Source organism: Scophthalmus maximus, chromosome 8 (genome assembly GCF_022379125.1).
Source record: "Scophthalmus maximus strain ysfricsl-2021 chromosome 8, ASM2237912v1, whole genome shotgun sequence".
NCBI classification, from domain to species: domain Eukaryota; kingdom Metazoa; phylum Chordata; class Actinopteri; order Pleuronectiformes; family Scophthalmidae; genus Scophthalmus; species Scophthalmus maximus.
In genome coordinates, this window is record NC_061522.1 from 10,179,018 (window position 1) to 10,199,130 (window position 20,113).

At 39.8% G+C, this 20,113-nt stretch overlaps 1 long non-coding RNA gene across 12 annotated transcripts in view; it reads right to left on the reverse strand.

The window, feature by feature from the left end:
* The window catches only part of LOC118312712, a 119,202-nt gene extending 99,895 nt beyond the window's left edge, over positions 1-19,307 (reverse strand). For 9 of the 12 annotated variants that reach the window (XR_007031380.1, XR_007031378.1, XR_007031381.1 and 6 more), the window contains exons 1-5: positions 19,075-19,307; positions 18,178-18,233; positions 15,725-15,830; positions 14,150-15,095; positions 9,184-9,230 (exon numbers count right to left, since the gene is read on the reverse strand). This is a non-coding gene — a long non-coding RNA (uncharacterized LOC118312712). Of the gene's footprint in view, positions 1-484; positions 758-1,088; positions 1,140-9,183; positions 9,231-14,149; positions 15,096-15,724; positions 15,831-18,177; positions 18,234-19,074 lie in introns of those variants that run through there. The other 3 variants (XR_004794297.1, XR_004794293.2, XR_004794284.2) reach the window with 3 other exon arrangements.
* Between the last annotated feature and the right edge of the window lie 806 nt (positions 19,308-20,113).

The window sequence follows — 20,113 nt, forward strand, 5'->3', positions numbered from 1 at the left end:
GAAGACGGCAAATGGAGCCTGCTGATTTTCATCACTTTAAATTAATTGTAAAACTCGCTGTGATATTGTGTTTTTTTCCCCCATTTGATCTTAAAATTACATATCTTCTTAAATGTGTTCAAATAACACAGGGGATGTGCAACAAAAGAGAAGGAAATGAAGCACATTATAATAGATGGAAAACGTGTTCTCTTTTATTTGTGACTCGACTTGGACTCGGACTTGAACACTGGGGACTCGAGACTCGACTCGGACTCGCAAGTTGGTGACTCGACTACAACACTGGTTCAAACAGCTTATTAAAACCTATGTGGTAGTTTGTAAGGATTGACCCCTGGACCTGGTCAATCTGTTAAGTCTGTGTATTTCAATGGATTTTCTTACATTCTGTTCAGCCATGTTACGAAATGTTTCCTTCCTCAAAAGGTGGAGGCTGTTAAAAATAATTGTCAAAAATTACATTCATTACCAAAAAAGCACGATATAGTATAGAATATAGTTTAATATTTAGTCCATAGTGAACATGCACAATCACTCCATAATAGTTCTTCTGGTTCAGGGTTATCTTGTCAACAGTAAGAATTTGAATGCACAACAGTTTCTGTAATGTGCACAACACTGGAATATACTGTAGATGTTGATTCAGTCCGCAGCTCCTCAGTTCCTTCTTCAGTGGGGACTACAACGACGAGTACTATCCATATGTAAACATCTGAGAGTTTGTGCCAGTTTCTGTCTTGTTGTGAGTGAAGCAGCCCTGGAATAAGAATAAGAAACAATTGGTTCTCAACGGTTTCCAAGATTTGAACTTGCTTTCTCAAGTAGTACATTGCAATGAAACAGAGAACAAACTCACAAAACTCAAATTTTTATCATTTTTTTTATCAGAGTTGTTTTGGTTGGAGTGTCTGTGTGTATGTGTGTCAGTAGCGTTGACACAAAACTTTTATGTTTGATACTACTGCTGCAAATAATGATTAAAAACAAACATCTTGCTGCCATTTGACATTTTGCTTTGGGCGATGGCCATAGTCATCTGTTGGCAAAACCCTAATCAATGATGTGTATTGCATGCCCTTACTTCTCACCTTTGTTGTGAAAGTTTCGACCTGTCACAGATCTACTTCTAGAGTGTTACTCTGAAACAAGGACAGCGGTTAAGGAGGAGAAATGGGACAAAGTCTGATTAGACAACATCATATTTTACGGCCCAGTTAGCTTTACTGCCCTGTCCTGAAAACTACTCCCAAATTTAATTTCCTTCAAAATAATGTGTTTTTCATGCTAAATTAATTATTTTATAATTATAATTATACCGACTCAAAGCCCTGTAATCCAACTATTTGTTTCTGTCATTGTATGACATTGTATGGCACCTTGCCCAGTCGTCACATGCCCAGAAGATAACTGAGGATGAATTTCACCCGGAAACTACTGTACAGTCTTACTCATTCATACGTTGTGACAAAGATGAAACATTTTCACTTATAATGATTTTATCTTTCAAAAAAAAAAAAGAGAGAAAAAAATGGCTGATTGCATTTTACAAGTTTCTTGGCAAGGGCAGCGCCATGATTTAATTCAGCAGTAAGTGAGGGACAGCAGCACAAGTCCAAGCTGGATTTAACAAAATGCGGGATTTCTAATCATGTCAGCTTATTATGCACATAATGACGAGGATGTGTCCACGCTGGCTGGATGTTCCCACTTTGAATCATAATGGCTACTTACAGCAGCACTGCCTCATGAATCCACATGGCACGTGTCATTCATCTCTTTCCTTTTACAGCTGGAACTGAGTACGAGGGACACTGCACATTCAAATCCGAAAGCCAGTCAATCAAATCTTTCGCTTAGTGGCTGGGCCAACACTGTGCAATGAGCTGAGGCGTCTGCGACAGTCGCAAGAGCTTGTTGTGCCAGGCAGCTGGCGTACGCCACCGAAATGTAGCACCCCGTTATCAAAGACCTGCACTTTCACATGGTAGCATGACTTGGCATAGTTGTTATATAGATAGATAGATAGATAGATAGATAGTTACTTTATTTATCCCAAGCTGGGAAATTCCGGTGTAACAGCAGCACGTTTCACACAGCACACTTTAAAAATATATACAATATCTACAAAAATAAATGTAAAATATACAATAAGAGAATAAGAATAATAACTTTAAAGAATTTACATGAAATATTAACAGTGGAACTAGTGCAGTAGTTCAATCAGTTACCAGTAGTGTGCAGAGGAACATGGCAACATGAAGGTGAAAATATCATATATTTGTATTATTTGTTTTATCATATATTCCATGTCTCGATTCCATGCCGACACAGTTGAGTTTCAAAAGTTTTGTTCACACTCAGTGTTGCTCGTCAAGACGCATTGTGTGCATCCTTGAGGTTCAACACGTGTTAAACATATTTCCTTACTCATCAAAAACACTTCAAAAATGTTTTTGGTTGTTGCCACAACCTGTAGATCAGTGGAATAGTGTGAAACCATTAGCATTACCCATGTGCTTCCTCATGCTGCAGTACAGTAATCGAAAGAAGCTCAACCAAATCAATTACAAGTGAGCTTTGAACGTGTAACGTGTACTCAGCATATGCTTGTAAAACAAACAGAAGTTTGGTTTGGGAAAACATCTGCAAACAACATTGGAAAAGTGGTGACTAAGGAAAAGACATGACGAGAGACTTGGCTCGGCTTCCAGAGACTTTTGCAGACAGAACAAAGACACTATGCGGCCGTGTTCAATGGAGATGTGAAGCAAACCTTGTAGTCTACAGTACAAATTAGGAACGTATGGAGGATCAAAGGGACTGATGTCTCAGCAAAATCTGGAAAAATCTCTCCATGAATGTGCCTTACAACCAACTTGACTACTCTACAACAACTGGTGTTTACAGGTGTCTCGAAAAGAATCGATCAGGCAGCTACAGCTGAATCAGAGTGTTGTTGTCTGAGACCAAGAAAGAGGATCATGTAACTCTAGTTCTCCGATGTTTACACTGGCTTCCTGTCCAAAAAACCTTCAAAATACTGCTGTTGGTTTATAAAGCATTTAATGGCTTGGGGCAAAAGATCCATGTCTGATCTTCTGCTACATTATGAATCCTCCTGACCCCTCGGGTCGTCTGCTCTCTGTCCTCGGAGTCAAAACTTAACATGGAAAAGCAGTTTCCACGCTTTATGCTCCACATGTGTGGTATGAACTCCCGAGAACTGCTGCAAATCTCATTTTGCTTCTCTGTATTTCCTCATGATTTTATATCTTTAGCAGACCACTTTGAATTGCCTTGCTGTCGAAATGTGCTACACAAATAAACTTGCCTCGCCTAAGGTAATTATAAATTTGTGTGTCTGTACTCTGTTTTTGGCCTTATTTTTGGAAGGCACTTTCACTCTGTTCTCTGCTGGAGAGCAGAACTATTGAAACATCCCCGTTTGAAGCCTCAGCTCCTTTACACTCACTGGTCCGCTTTCAATCCCCCCCAACCCCATTCCCGGTAATGACAACTTTCCGTCTTCCATGCTCTAATTCTCCTAACTCCATTACTATAGCCTGTACCAAATATTAGGATTTACTGCTCTTTCCTTGAATAGATTGGCTGGATCAGTTATAAAAGTAAAGTCTTCATTTCACCAGATTCATCCACTAATTTCATTCATGAATGGGAGGAGACCGGATTTAGATCGATTTTTAAGCTCAGGACTTGTGAGACCTGTGTTATGCAAAAGAGGTTAAGAATAATATGAGAATGGTGTAATGCCTGATGGAATTGATTTTTACTGAGAGCAGCTAGAAAAGAAACAGTATGAAAATTTGACATTGTGATTTATCGTGGTTTTAAATATCGTCATTGATAAAATGTGCTGAGTATGTTCAAAAAGTACTGATATACAGAGTGAAATTGTGTCGTCTGTGTTGCATTTGAGTGTATGTACAGTAATGTCCCCATGCACAACTTGGACAAATAACAAATGAGTAAGAAAATGGTGACAGTAATTGCAATGACAATAATTTCTCCCTCCCCAAACTGTAGCCCGATGCAAAAAGAAAATGTCTGGTTGGGTGGTATGGGTTATATCTGTTGTTTCATCACATGGAGAAAAAAAATGGAATTTCGTTTTGGTTTTCTTTTTTTCTTGTTCCATCAATTATCCACTTTTTATTACAATTTTACTTTGTTGCTCCTTCACAAATTCTACCTCTGCATGAAGTATGACCTGCTCACCACAAAACTTGAAAAACAGTTGAATTATAAATGAACAAAATATTTCCGTGGGTAACTACGGGGGGTAACTATGTCCGTGTTATCTTGTGCAATGTACATCTAGACTCTGCCTCCACTCGGCACACACTGGGGCAGAACAACATGCAGTCTTTTAAATACCATGAAATGCTTAAGTTTACATTATTGACAAGCTCTTAGCAAACATGTTAGACACAACATGACAAGCCCCCATGTCAAAGTCCCCACACCATGCACTGAGCAAAAAGTTAACTTGCCTTGCATCAGAAGTGTTTGCCTCCATCACAGCGTTTTTATTTTTCTGCATGTTCCGCAGACAAGGTGGCCGTCTCTGAGCAGGTTTCCCCAAGCACTCCTATAAAAGTACATTTTAGGCCTACATCTCCGAAACAATGTCACTGCCCTCTCCGTCAGGTTTTCACCTTTGCAAAACAAACCCACATTGCATGCTGCACCTGCTCACCTGCATCTAGGAGACTTACTAACTTAGGTTGATGCCGGACACTATTTACCATGAGTTTGACCCAAAGTGCATTAATCAAAAACGCTTTTTAATTAATGATTGAAACATTTAAACATCAACACTTGGGAATTTACCTGTTTCATCCCTAACTATGGGTTAATGACTTGTGTTGGCAAGTTACATTTTCCAATTGAAGCCCCGACTTGCTCTTTCCTGTTCTCGGACAAATGACACAACTCTAGTTCTGTGTACACTCTCTCTCCATCCCTGAAGAATCTGAGTAAAACCACGCAGAGAAGACGCAGTGTGGTAGTTTAAACACCTCAGAGCGATCAACCCTACTGCCGAGCTCTGGATGCTGCTGTACTGGCAGTTGTGTTTTGCTCTCCTGCGGCACTTTCAGAGCTCAGCATGAATCCATTCTGCTAAAAGGCTTATTACAAACTTCCAACACGTTCAAAGGTGCTCCTCAAAGGCTTCTCTCGGCTGGGTGAGAGGAATAGCCACCTACTTAAAAACTGGCCACTGTGCAAAACCAGAAAAGTATATTGTAGGCCTATTCATTGCAGGCATCCAGTCTTTTAGGCAGCATAATAGGATTTTAAGAGTTAGATACACAGAATAGTGAATCAGAGACCTAGAAACCCGTGACTGGAGCTTTGACAAGGTGATGAATATTTTTTTCTTCTCTTTAGCTGCATGCATCTACTCTTTTATGTGGAGGCTTTTGATATTTATGGGTTTATAAATGGATTTGTACATTTCTTTAAAGGATACATCCCCATGCAATTAAGTGTGTTTAAATGTGTAATTACAGCAGTATGTTTGGCGAGTTTATGTTGAGGTTAAAATTTGATTGGTGGAGCTTTCCCCGTTTACTAACAGCCAGTTAAGATTATCAATAATGCACAAAATACAGTATATGAAGTATAAACATAAGACACTCATATTTTCTATTTACAGAAAAATACCAACAAAGCAATTGAGAATCAGGGAACAAGCAAAGTAGAGTGTGTTCAGTGTTATGATTAAACAACATCAATAGCCATAAAGCCTGCAGGTAACACGGATCGCCAGCAAAATGTCAACTCTCAACTGCCTCTTTCAGAAAATGTGTATATATCCTATTCAGCACCGTTTCTTTTGTATTTTTTACAGAAACACTCTTGTTCAAGGGGTTAGGGCTTGAGTAGGGATTAGTTATTCAGTTAATGTTTCAGTGACTCCAATTTTTACTCTAAACTGGTAGTTTCCATATATAAGCTACATTATGAATCCTCCTGACCCCTCGGGTCGCCTGCTCTCTGTCCCCGGAGTCAAAACTAAACATGGAAAAGCAGTTTCCACACTTTATGCTCCACATATGTGGTATGAACTCCCGAGAACTGCTGCAAAACTCATTTTGCTAGTATTGGTAGTATCCATATTCACTGCTCATTTTTCAGAATCGGGGACCGGTCCTGATCTCGTCAATCTCAGGCGGGTGAGATTCGCACGCTGTGTAAGCTTGTTGTGATGCACATGGAGGACACACGCGATAAAGAGTTGCCAGATCAGGAGCCCCCACACACACAAACACTCAATGGACTGCAAATTATGCGTTGACTGACTACTCTACTGCTCTAAAACATACACATGTTCAATTATATTGTTGTTCTGGTTTTTCTTTCAAATTTAAACAATAAATCACATAAGTGTATCATAATGTTTCTGTTCATTTTAAATAGCACAGGGTATGCAATATGTGGTTTTGCTCATTTTGTCAATCCATTCATCCATCTACCTGTAGACTTATCTTCAACATATCATTACCACGGCACACAATGGAGTGACAGCATGGTACACCACGGGTAAGCCAAACACATTCCCTCTCAAAACAGCATCTATGAGCAATTTCAAGTTTCCATTTTACCAACCCTGCAGGTGTTTGGACTGTGGGAGGAAATCGTTGCACCAAGAGGAAACCCACAATTGCACAGGCATAACCACCAGAAACCATACAGAAAGACTCCAGCCCACACATCACATACATTTTTGTTGTGAAACAGCGTTGTATTGCCGGCTTGGATATCAGAGCTCACCACAAGCAGATTAACTTGCTTCACCACAAGAGTGTTAGATACACATGACTGACTGTTGTCCATTTTTTTTTTTACAGAGGCTTGGTTTCCCTGCTTGACATGAATTCAGTGGATTGTGAGTCACAAGGTTTTTAGTGACTGGTCGATCCAAACCTGTAATCTCAACACTATTTAATATTATTAATAGTATAACATATGGCTTGGGTCAAGATGGACAAATATAAAATACATTTGACAGTGCACTCTCAATAATCTCATGTGCACAAAAATCTAGACTGATATGTGTAATTGTACATATTTTGTCTACATAATAATTCATACTGATTTTATAAAGCATTGTGCTGCATTATATAGTTATCAATATTTTTTGTGATCAACAGACAATTGACATCAACCACACAAATTGGCTCTCACACAATATCACAGATAGGATCTATAAAGTCTAAATATATATATATAAATTTCATATTAGGGAGATGAGGTAGATGAAATTATTATGAAAAGAACAATGAAAAAAAGGTGATCAGGTAATTCTAAACTACATTATTATTATTGTGCAACAGATTTGAAGGTGCGAGAGCAGTGATATTATTTTTTGCCAGTTTTGCATGAAGCATGATTTAAGTTACCAATTTTCTAACTTTCTTTATTATTATTATTATAAGTGACAAACAAAAGCAAGTTTGAAGGCATTAAACCATTCATTTTTTTAACATGATTTGAATGAACAAAATTGTTCATACACTTCTTGCCAATTGTTTAAACAATTATTGAACACAATATTTTAGGTAGAGTTGTCACAGATGAACCGGGGATGTGCAGATATTCAAATGTTCACAGAACTCTGCACTTAATGCTTGACTGCATAACAAACTTGCATGTAAGCATTGTGTTTGCATATTTTTGGCCTGCCATTCCACCTTATGCATCTATCTGTCAACGCTTACATCAAAGCAACCCTGACGAGCCTCATAGTCTTTCCTCATAACAACAAGAGATGTCGGCTTATTAAAAAATAATATAACCTGTTTTATGAGGCAGAAAATGTCTGGAGAAACATCTGTGAAACAACTTGTGTATTAAATATGTAGGAGCTACATTCAAAATTCCTTTTTGCATGGGATGGCAGAGCTATAAAGAGAATCCACAGTGCGGGCCCCCAAGCTTATTCAAGTCCCACCATTATCCCTATCTGACAGTCGAAGCAGAATGATCTGGCTCTCGTGCCTCCCGCTTGCTATTTCCCCAACTCTATGGGGATAAAGCAGTCAGAATGTTCCCATCACTGCCACAAATTAGTGACTCAGGATTGTCTCTGATCGTTTTAGAAAAAAAAGAGGAAAAAAAAACAAGCATTAAAAGGTATTTTTTGTACTTTGCTTTTCCTGAAAGCTTTTGCGCAGGCTAAATAGTTCATTAATGACGTTTTTTTTCTTCTGGAGTGGAGGCCCCTGGAGACGTGCAGACTCCCCAGGCAGGAGAAATGAAGGAAGGATGGGGGTGTGCTGCAGTACAGCAGGAAATGAGCACAATACCAGTAGATAGATTAAAGCAGCTGGAATTCAAAGGCTTCTGTATAACCTTGTAATACAATGTTACTTTATCCTTGAGAATTACATTGAAATGATGTTTTCGCTTTATCATCAAACTGCTGATTTTCCGACCTAATGGGATTGTGGAATCTGCATTTGTGCTTTAATCATAATTGGCACAGTAGATCTGTACAGGACAGTATTATACGGTGGTTTAATACCCTAATATCACCAGGCCACAGTTCTCTTCGTACACTTTTGTATATAGCTATATGGTAAAAAAAAAATTCTCTTCAAATGTGTGAAGGCGGTCAGCCTTTCACACATTTGATTTGGTATTATGATGATTTGAAAGCAATTCTGTGTTTCTGGTGATAAAAGTCTTCTCTCTCAGGGAAAACATTTGCTCAGTTTTCACAGAAATCATTCAGACATGATCTGTGCAAATAGAGCCGACGTCTGTAGTGTTAAAGGGGGGTGGGGGGCATTAAGCAATATGTACACCATGCAAATGTAGACATCAAGTACTGCTCCCTGTTGAGTACAAACAATCGCACCCAAATCAAAAATGTAATCACGCAAGTTGTACGACAATGGCAATTTGTATGCTTTCAAATTTGATTTGGAAATCAAAAGCACCCCAACGCCAACATTTATGTTGCTGCGCTCAGCGGCAGAAGCCCAATATTGAATCACACAGGGGAGGCAAGTGTTTGGTTTTCCCTAGATTAAGCGAGATTGTGTGTGTGTGTGTGTGTGTGTGTGTGTGTGTTATACAATGTAATTATTATTACATATAATTTAAATGCAGAGAAAGATGGTTGTGTGGGCTCATGCTGTGTTGCGTACTCACCCAAAGACAGTTGAAGATTCCGTTAGCAGCAATGAACAATGTGGGAACTGGAACAGAGAGGAAGAGACAAATGAGCCACTTAAAGCATCTTTTTGTGTTTCTGCTGGCAAAACATGTCTCATTTCATACTGCAAAAACAAACTTGTGTAGGTTGAATGTTGTTTGACAAATTTGTAAAAATCTCAAGATTAAATTTTTACACTACTCATGCGAAGTATGGGTGAAACAGAATGAATGCATATATATGCAGTGCACGTGCATGGTCGTGCTTATTCATTAAGAGCTTAAGGGTTTGAACACAGACATTAACATGAACGTTCTGGCCTGTGGATTTTTAAATATTTGCCATCTCTGGCGTTTGGTCTGCTGCACCAGAACGTCTCCTGCCTTTGAGCCTTGGATGATACGTCTCGGTGCCTGCTGGTGAGATGAAAGGCTCCATTTTGAAGTGGTTAGCGCTGGTGTGCTCAGGCGGCCGCCTTATATTCCTCCTCCTGTCAGGAACACTTGGCCAGACACTTGTGAACACCACGCCAACCATCTAGAGCCTGTTATCACATGAAACGGCTGCCGTCTGACCACGGCAAATTTCGGAGCATGTCATTGTCCATTTCATTGTGTACAATTCACTTTGAGACTCCTGGGAACTCGAGGTAAACAGGCAAAAATGCACAGATGCACTCTGAATAGTGATGAAATCCTATTTGAAATGGATACACCAGTGTTGCCCAATCACACAGGCACCTCTCTACAGATGTGGAGTTAATATAGATTGGGGGGGGGGGGCTACAATTTGTAAGCTTGGACATTGAAAGGACGAACCTGTGGTTGGCTTGATGGTGAAAATACTTCACTTTAGGTGCCATATTTTTACTTGCGGTCTTCTTTTAGCTTTCCATTAAGTAATTTTCTAACTTAAAAGCTTAATTTCTACCAAGTGCCTGTCTTTGGGATGAAAAGCTATTACTTTCACTTCAGGGAACAAGAACAATAGCATAAAAATGACACGGTATGGGGAGGGCTCTCTGTGCGAAAAACTTTACTTAGCTCTCTTCAGCATGCTGTTGTAACACAGTTGTTGACGATCGGATTGGGAACGTGGCCTTAACAAATCAGTTGTGATTCGTTTGGACTAAAAGCCATTTTGTTGAAATTACAAGATAATAGTTTTGGAAATTGGTAGGTAAATTCAGTATAAAAGTAAAAAAATAGAAAATCAGGGTGCCAAACATCTGCATTTAACATTTATTTGGATGTCAATGAATGTGACATATGGGGATATTAAATTGACATCAGATCCAAACCTATTAATCCATTAACATAAATAGGAATTGAGTAGCTATAATCTAAAGCAATCACCTGCACTGCAGATTCCACAAATGATGCAACATGTCCACAGTAGTTCCTGCATATTCAGCAAACCATACTCTGGCAGTAGGCAAGTTTGTGTAAAGGTGTAATGGGGATATGTCTTGGTAAAATGTACTGCATGGGCTTTTGTCAAGATCAATATTTAAACAGTTGCCTCATTATTCATGATTTTTCAGTGTTTTCCTAAATTGAAGACCAATGATTTCCCCCTTCGTTCCTGTTCCTGTTCCTTTTTATTGCTCAAACATAGTATTAAGTAGAACGCATTTCTACATTCAGCGTAAACCGAGCATCAGCAGTCTCCCCAGGACCATGTACTAAGAATATACCGGTCATAATAGTGATGGATAGAGATACTTACAAAAAGCTACAGTTGCATTTAATGGGCAGTCGAACATTTTAATGGTTATGAGAGCACCTTGGTGCCCTACTCTAAGTGCTCACAACACCTCACCGTGCTATTAAGTGCAACCGTGATGGAATTATAAAGGGATGAACAAGGTTTGAAGAAAATGAACACTCTAAACCCTCACCACCAAGGCCATCAATGGACAGAGAGATCTTGCTATTGTCTACATTCCCTCCCGTGTATACAGAAGATCTATAATGGCAGCGTGTTCCATTATACCTGCTGAACAAAGGCACACGAGAAGGGTAATAGCTGACATGTAGAGTGTTAATCTTCTGCATGTCTAATTCATTTTCTACAGCCCACTTTGATTAAGAAATGTAGACATGCTAGATCTTCCCTTCGAAAACTTTGGTGTGGTATTTTTCAAATGCCCCCCAAAAATTAGGTAGTTGTAAACATAAGGATAAGAGTCCTTTAGTCATGTTTTGCATTCATCAAATTTTATTCAGACATTTTAAGTTTTCCCTGTGAAACACAAATTAAAATGCAACTTTATTCCCCATGCAGATATCAGGCATTAGAGGGATCACAGGGAATTAAAAGAGAGTGAAATTGGGAATGCCCTGCAACAAAGGTCCCCTTCCAGACACATGCCAGGGCCACTGCAGCTCAGCAGCTGGTTTGAGCTGTGTGGACTAAAAATCTGCAAGAGAGCTGCTGTTCATTGTGAATGGGGTCTGGCGTTGCGGCCCGGCTCCACCTGCTGAGCTACAGATATTTTTTTGACAGGGGAAAGTTGAGAAATGCTCAACTGGATGCAGATGCTACTCTCCACTGCTCGTATAGAGAAGAGGATTCACTCTAGTACAGATAAAGGAACTGCAATGTTAATCAGTCTTTTCAGCTCGGGCACATTTTGGTGTATTAAAAGCAGTTACAGTAAACAAAAAACTAAAAACTATTCTGTTCTGTGGAAATAAACTTCACAAAGACATTTAAATTTTCCTAGAGTGTAGTAAGATTGCATCAAACTGCAATTGTCCAACAAGAGCATAGTTTTTTAAATTACATGCTCAGCATAACACACACACACACACACACACACACACACACGCACACACACACGCACACACATAATACTTTTGTATAATTTTTTGGGGTCATTATTTTTCATTTTTGTATTTACATTGAATGCAATGTTGGATGTTGAGGCTGTTTCAATATTAGCAATACAAACCAAATTCTTGATCATCTTCATCTTTAAGTTTAATGATGACTGAGATACGATGGTGTATCTACGTGTGTTTATGGTTCACTGTGGGAAATCAGCACCAGTTTCACTTAATAATTTATTTTAAAGTGTGGCTAAATGTGACAATGTAATGTATATGCTTCGTTTGCACATTCACGTTGCTTATAAACCGTTGTTTACTTCACAACTAAACAAATTCGATTTTCTCTTTAAGGTGAACTTGAGTGTCTTTGAATTCCAAGATAAATCCAGTGTACGGAGAGAATATCGGCAAAAACAGGGGCTGATGTAAACACCAGACAAAAAAAGCCCATGAATCAATTCAACTGCTCCTTACAGTAACACCAACCATGGAGCCACAGCTCCCTTATAGAACCTGGCTTGCACCGACATTACAGTCATTGAGTGAGCGAGTGTGTGTGTGTGTGTGTGTGTGTGTGTGTGTGTGTGTGTGTGTGCATGTGTGTGTGTGTGTGTGTGTGTATGCATGTGTGTGTATGCGTGCCAGCATACGTGTATTCCTGTACATGTGTGTGTTTGATACCTGCAGTTAGATTTATTGGATTTGGGGAGCTCTCCCGCTGTGTTCTCTGTGGTACGAGTGGGCTTAACTCAGTTTCTCTGTGTGAAGCCGGCAACACTTTGGACTGACCTTGCTTTTGAAGTGTCAGTCTGCGGAGTTGCTGTCATTACTCAATTAGACAGAATTAGGCGCCAGCTAACATGACAGTGGCATGCTGTGAAAACTAACTCTGGATTAGATTCTAGCCTTGGCAAGGTTCAATATGGTATGGCAATGGAATCAGTCACAACAGGTCTGTATTTATGTGATGATACATAAAGCCATAGGAGATCACTGCTCCTGGGAAGAGTAATCATGAAAAAAAATATGCATGCACTCGCTCGCTCAAATAAGCAGGAAGGTTAATGGAGTGTTAGGTCATAATAGATCCTGTTATACCCTTGTGACGAACGCAGTTAAAAGCTCAACGTGCCTTACAGTACGTACTTGATCCAACCTGGGTTCAACACAGGTTGGTCACTGCTTGGCCTTGGAAAACAGGCAAATCACTTCTATTTGGGATGGGTATTTAATGAAATGTTATTGACATTTAAACAGCATTAAGCCAAGCACTCAGCTGGTCTATAAAGGGATAATAGCCAGAGGGAAACAAACGAGACTGCCAAGTGTAAAAATGAGACAAAAAAGGCATTAGGAGACAAGCGTCTCATCGGAACATACAAATTGAACTAACGTGATTAATATACGTTCAAAAGACCTGCATCATATGTGTTTACTGTAAGTAAAACAAGAAGCATGGCTCTAGATGTAATGTTGTTGTTGTTGTTTTTTTTAAATTGGTTACACTGGAATGTCCAGCTCTATTCATTTAGGTGCAAAAGAACACACAATTTAGGTGCACTATAAATATTTAACCACATCTTTGGTGCTGCATGGTGATGAACATTTTAAGCATTATCCTTGTTGGATGTTTTATCATATCTGAGCCATGGGAACTGGACAAGTCACTCTTTGGGACATGGGCAAACATTTTGGACTTTTTGTATGTTGTCGCCTCCTACTCTGATTCAGATGAGGTCATCCATGCCAGAGGTATTGGATCAGGATTAGGCATTTTTCCAAAAACAGGAAAGGTGTCAAAGTAATGTGTTGGAATTAAATGTAAAATGCAGTATTTGCCTTTGAATTGTGGTGGGTTAGGGTTAGTGTTAGCCAAAATACAGCACTAAATAAATCTACTTAGTTACTTTCCATAACTGCTTGGAGGCAGTCAATGTTCAGATGAACATGTGGAATCTTATTTTGTTCACTTTTATAATAAAATGAAAGGTTTCACAAATCTCACTGTGTATTTCTTCAGACAGTTTTGAGAGCTAAGCTTTAATTGGTATTTCTAGCACCATGTCAAGCAAGATCATATTACTACTACTACTACTACTAATAATAAAAATAAGAAAGCACTACTCACCATTAAAATAGATGAAGTCTTCAGCTGTTGTCATCTCAGGATAACAACATGTCAGTCATCAGGTCTTCCTGAAAGTCTGTCTGCACAAAAAAAGTTTTTTGTGTGAAGTATGGCATATAGATGTTAAATTAAAAAGCCTGCTTAATGTGATGGTATTATGTTCTGTTGTTGTTTTTGCCTTGTTCTTGTGAGTTGAAAATGACTTTAACCCGTTTCAGTAGAGGCAGCTGCAGTGTTGCAGTACATTGACGTCCTGGCAGTTGGTAAGCATGAGTCTCAGACTTCAGAATTCAGTGGCAGCAGAGCGTCAGAAAGCAGCCGTGGTGATGGAGGAGGTGGAGGCTGACAGGCTGCACCTGGCTCAGGTGTTTGCTCAGTTAGCCTAGACAGATGTCTGTTCCTAAAGTTGAATTTTCCTCACAGAGTTGCAGCATGTGTTCTCCCAACTACTGGTGCAGTAGTAGGAAAAATGGTGTGTTTTTTGTTGTTCGCTCACAGTGATTAACCGCTTAATGTGCTTGTTATCCAGACGTGGACGCTGGAAGACGGAGACCGTGGATATCTTAAACACTCAGGAGCTCAGTATTGAGCTGGATGTCATCTCTATAGTAACCTTCTGTCTCTGTCTGAGCATGTTCAATGTTTACCGCTGTGCACGATGCCTTTTAACTATAACCACAAATTCTGCGACTATGACACCCTTGGCCAAGGAGAAGATGACCTTTCACAGGCGAACCAAACACTCTTCTTTGCAGTCTCGCCAGGAGAAGAGAGAAATTCCTCAACAGTAGCCACTATTCAAAAATCATGATAAAATAACTGGAAATCATTAAGAAATACCAAACAATTACTTGGAAACTTAACAGCACCTTAGGGCTTCTCTTTCGATGTCCACCAGTCCATCTGGTTCAGGCACTAACATCATTTTCAGCGCGTGGATCCATGCCTGAACAGAAAAACTCATTATTTGATGTAACATTAAAACAAGTGGTTTTATATTACATCTTGATTTATATCTGCAGTTTTCCGTATTTAACTGTTACAGCTGCAAAGCCCATAAAAAATGGCTGCTGCTGCAGAGATATTTTTTTTAAAAATTTGATTTCATCAGTCAAACACTTCTCATCCACTCTTTAACCTCTGTGAGATCATATCCCTGCTGATGGGTAAATATGGACTCCAGCAGATAAGCTCTTCGCATGTCCACTCTCTTTGAAAGCCAATGTTAATATAGTTAATAGTCGTAGGGACGATAATAGTCAGTGATGGGGGGAAATAACTCTTCCACATCCTCTGTGTGTGTGATAGAATTTTCCTTCTGACTGGCCTGGGCTCAGGCCGAGCGCAGATTACTCTCTCTTCCCTCATTCAATTATAGACCGACATAAATCAAGCGGTTTCTCCAGCCATTTTGGGCAACTGCTGACCACTTTGTTATGACCTTGTTCAAAATTTGCAAAGGGCATTCTACTCTGTGCCACCACATCCCTTGTACTGTGTAATTTTTACAGTGGCAGCTTCGGCTCATTAAGGTACCATCTGGTGAAATGCAAAATAAAAGAAGAAACAACTCACAGTGCGCAGACCTCCAACGAGGCTTAATAACCTGGTAAGCTGTTTCGCATTCAGTGATGCACTGGAGAGACAGCAAGTTGCTCCATGAGACACAGCAAAGTTTCTCCTGACACAGAAGTATGACAATGGTTCAGGGAGCGGAAGAGACGCAAACATTTGTTGTGGCACCACAGGATTGCTTGCAGTCTCCATCTCTGTCAATATATATATATATATATATATTTTTTTTATTTTTTTATTTTTTTTATATATTTTTTATATATTTGTTTTACAACAACCACGTTAATTTCTCTCATTTGAAATTGTGTCAAATACCGTGCCTGGGGTTGGTGATATTGGTAGTAATACCATAATGACATGACAGCGGCAATGGAATTAACTTTATGAACTGGTTCATTATTCTTCTCCGTTCAAACGGAAAGACCACCACCTGCAGACATTGACAACACGGCCGCATGGGACGCACGCACGTCTTTCAAACCAATGTCAAATGGTTTGAAGACGCGCATCATGTCGGATTTTTGCATTAGCATGGTAATCACACATCCCTGATGTAAGGCACTTGTATAGCACATGAAATCTAAATGTACCTCACATTTGACATATGGAGGAATACCCAAGACATGAACGATCCCTGATATAAAATACAGGTTGAATGGGAATTGGACTCCTTAAGCTACCAAGCTTGATTTTGTACACATTTGGTCAATAGCTTGACAGCTTTCTTCTACTGATGTTGGTTTATCAGAAGTGAAATAGAAAATGGTTGGTTTCAAGTTTGACTCGTAGGAGTTCAATGTGCAAAGCTGGAGCTAACAGACGAGACAAAGCGGTGATAATTAAAAATAATGAGCTGCATCATTTAATTGTGTTCACCAGTCGTACAGTATGCTGTAGGCGTCAGATGTCGTCAACTTTTATTACGGCTTAACATCACAGTATTTCACCTCGGTGATGATTCACTCCGCCATAATATTACTGATTTGCAACAACCAAAAACTGCATGTAATTGAGCACACAGCTTCGGAAAACATTAATCTGAAGAAAACACAGGGCTCAATATGATTATATTATTGAAAAATATATATTTGCCAGCACGCCTAAAATCAAACTCTTTAATGTGATATCTTATTTGGTGCTGTAGCTTCAAATGAATAGACGATCACAATAGAATCAATCATTCCATCTAATACTTTACAAGACAGCGAATAAAATTACCTTCCAAAATGTTGAATTATTCCTTTAGTGGTGTAAAACTCGGAGGAAACAGATTGCAGACGCTGGGTGACAAGTCTAATGCCCAAAAAATATACATCCAGTTTTACCGGATTAACGTGTAGACAAACGATGTTGTCTTCCCCTTGACTGCTGATGAAATGATTGAAAGCTCCTTTCAAACTACCAGCTGCAGTTTCCACGGCCAAGAATTCACTTTCAATCTAAACTCTTGAACTCTTGAAGAAAAAAAAAAGAGGAACATTTGAACAGTGCCATGACAAGTGGGTAAACTGCGTCTGCTGATAACGATCCTGTGATACGATCAAGAGCTACAGAAGAACTTAAAAATGGACCTTGTGGTGATATTTTTTTTTCTTGAGATTGTTTCATTTACAAGATATATCTGATAAGTCGGGGCACAGATGACAAGCACAGACTATCCATCCACCCATCGTCTACCGCTTTATCCATTTAAGGGTCGCGGGGGGGCTGGAGCCAATCCCTGCTAGCATTGGGCGCCAGCCTATCACAGGGACACATACAGAGACGGACAACCATTCACATTCACATTCACACCTACGGTCAATTTAGAGTCTCCAATGAACCTAACCCCATCCTGCATGTCTCTGGACTGTGGGAGGAAGCCGGAGAACCCGGAGAGAACCCACGCACACACGGGGAGAACATGCAAACTCCACACAGAAAGGCCCTGGTTGGTTTGAACGGGGATTCGAACCTTCTTGCTGTGAGGTAGGTAACCACTACACCACCATGCAGCCTAAGCGCAGACTATTAATTTTATAATTAGAAGTTAGCTACAAGGCCACAATCAAACTGCACTGGATTGTGTTCTGGGAACAGAATGGCTTGAAAAAACTACTGTCACTGTAACAGGCAACGGTCACAAGACATTTATTCCATTTACACCTGGTGGCATTAAAACTAATTTTTGCTGTTCGGATTGCAGAGCGTTAGATAGAGCGTGACCACATGAAAGGTCTGAATGCACCCAAGAGGGCGAACTCTGAACCGATCGGCCAAACCACCTTGCATTGTGACCACATTTTAATACCGGCTGTAAATTAAGTCAGGTTAAAGTCGTATGTACATACAATCTTGATACAGAACGCACTTTCAGCCCCGGTGTGAATGAAGTAAGTGCTGCCTTCCAATTTTCAAGGGGGGGGAGGTATCCACTCCACGGATGGAGTGGATACGTAAACCACTGATCTTACCTTTAATCTTGGCTCACGGCTGCTTTCCCTGAAGATCCCACGGCTGATATCAACAGCTTTGGACGACCGAAAGAAGGAAATAAAAAAAGAACAGGGAGAGACAATTAGGAGAAAATCTGTTCATTGCTAAGACTGTGAGTCATCACTGATCAACAGTCTAATCTCCTGATTGATGAGTGTAATTAGGAGTCAGTCAAAACAAGTGTTTGTGGCAACTCCCAGTTTGTGATTGAACAAAAAGATACAGTCTTCACAATTATTCATTTTTCCACATTATACGCCTTATAATCATTATTCTTTATTATAAAGTCAATATTGGACAAACAGCCAGCGGTCAAATGCAAACCGTTGTTGTGGAACTGTTTTTCCAGAAGGTGTGATTGGAAGACCTCGGGCCAGGTTCTGCTGCCCATCTCGACACACTTACCCCCCCCCCCCCCCCCCTCACCCAGGCCAGCTCTCATCTGACAAGAGTGAAACTGACTGAATGAAAGCCCCCATCCCCAAACTGTCCATCACTCTAAAGGTCAACACAGCATTATGGCCTCGGTCCCCTTTTTGAAATCTTCACCCAGCAGACCACTGTCCATTTCAAGGAGCCACGCAAATGTTAATCACAGTCCGTTACATTCGCAAGGCGAGCACATGTCAGTGAGATGTCGAGGACCTGGAGGAGGAACGTTTTCCTTCCTTCCATGCAGGAGTGAAGACAGAAACGAAGGGTTTGAATCAGTTCCTTTCCATGAACTCACTTGGCTGTCCACTGTCATGTCCTCTGTCGGGGCCCGAACTGCCCGGACTGTTGCAGACAGTCAACTGAGCCCCAACCTGTCTTATATGGCAGGAAATGCGTCGTGTCATAAAAGTTCTCATAACTTTTGATCAGTTACAACTTACGGTTTGTTTTGACGGGATGTTAACACTTGTGTCGTTCCAGGCTTCCGTGCGATCGTGGCCCTTTCAGAAGATTCGTAGCGCGGCCTGGAACCTCGGTGTCTTTTCTGAGACTTTGTACAACATGTCCATGATGATAAATCCAACATTGAATGACTTTGATGATCATTTTTATCACGTTTTTCAAGACGTAAAAGACTGTTGTTGTTAGCAGACTTCTAGCTGTCCATCTGAGATACACTGTGACCAATCAGAGGCTTTGTTACAGACTTGTACCAATCAGACGCTGTGTTGAAGAAAGACAAAGATTATACACTGAAAACAGGACCTCTCACTCCTCCTGTTTACTCCTACTACTACTGACACTGAAAAAATCTAAGGACTTATTTGTAGAAACATGTACATAACTTTTGATTTGCATGAGTAAGAATGTTTTGGATTGTTTTATCCTATAACCAAGGCTTCAAAGAACAGCTTTCAAGATTGAAAAACTTCATCATTGTTGTTTGGTGTGTCATTATAATAGATTTCTGTGAGATTCAATTTCAGTTTTGTTTTTTCTTTTGTCTTTATGGTCATAAAACTATTCATACATGTGATATCACTGATGGATACATATTCTGATAGCCTAGGTTGTCCTGAAAAAGATGTTTATAACTTGACTGTACATTACAGGGTTGAGGTTTGGGAAGCATTATTAAACTTGGAGACAAATATATGTAAAAATGGCTTAGAATTCAGAGGGATTATACCTATTTGGTGTGTGATTTATTCCGTCAGTTGATCTCTGTTGTTGTTAAGGTGATGTGATGTAATTTGTGGACAGGTTTATGTTTTTTATAATTCAATTGTCAAGGTGAGACCGAAGACAAACGTCCTGCCATAGCTGAACAAAATGTTAAACTAAAATGTGTTAATTTAGCGAATAGGATAACAAGCTTATCTCTTTATTAAATAATGATGTACAATCCTGAGCAACCGAGCTTTTTCAATTAAATATTTTGCAAAAAAATATGTGGATATTCTGCTGTGTCACTGCAAC